Source organism: Rhinatrema bivittatum, chromosome 4 (assembly GCF_901001135.1).
Source record: "Rhinatrema bivittatum chromosome 4, aRhiBiv1.1, whole genome shotgun sequence".
Classification (NCBI taxonomy): domain Eukaryota; kingdom Metazoa; phylum Chordata; class Amphibia; order Gymnophiona; family Rhinatrematidae; genus Rhinatrema; species Rhinatrema bivittatum.
Window position 1 is genome coordinate 409,144,287 of NC_042618.1, and position 760 is coordinate 409,145,046.

A 760-nucleotide genomic window follows, 5' to 3' on the forward strand; every position below is an offset into this window, starting at 1 on the left:
GGCATCTAAGATAAAAATAATACCTTCCATGGGGGGTTGCTGCCTTTTGTCCACTGGGAGCCTTTACAAATGTTCTTCCTATAAAGAAGCAGGTCACATTACCAACCAATAAAGCTGAGGCTGCCTGCTGGTGAAGGATAAGACTGATTCAAATTGAATCAGATGACCATAGTTTCTCCTTGTAGGGTAAAATTTGCTGGTACAAATCTGAGATGTGGAAATGTTCCTATTATTCATACATGATGCCCTATATATTTATTTTATAGAGTAAAATCTGCATTATGGAAACATTTCTTTAGACACAGAACCCATTAGTCACTGAGGTTAAGACCATACATGCAGAAGGCCCTGAATATAACCAGGTATAACCTGCACTGCTATTGTCTGCTCATTATAACCATTGCAGATAAAAAAAAAAAAAAAGAGCATGGTTAGAACATTTGCACTATATAACTGATGTGCTTAAAGAACGTATCCAGTAGGCACTGGGCACTACATCTCAGATCATCAATTCAGAATAATCATCATGGAGTAAGGTTCACTGTTTCTCTCGGGAACAATAAAATATTAAAGTACAATTTTACAAAGAGGAAAGCCATCCATCTCATTAAAAGAGCATTATGAATAATAGATTTTTTATTTCCCATGCTGTGAGGACTGAAAACATATGCTATGAAGGTTCTAGTCCGTGTTGGCTTACCAACATACCATTGGATGCAGATCTGAGTTTTCAAGTGATTCAGTTGCTGTTTTATTATTC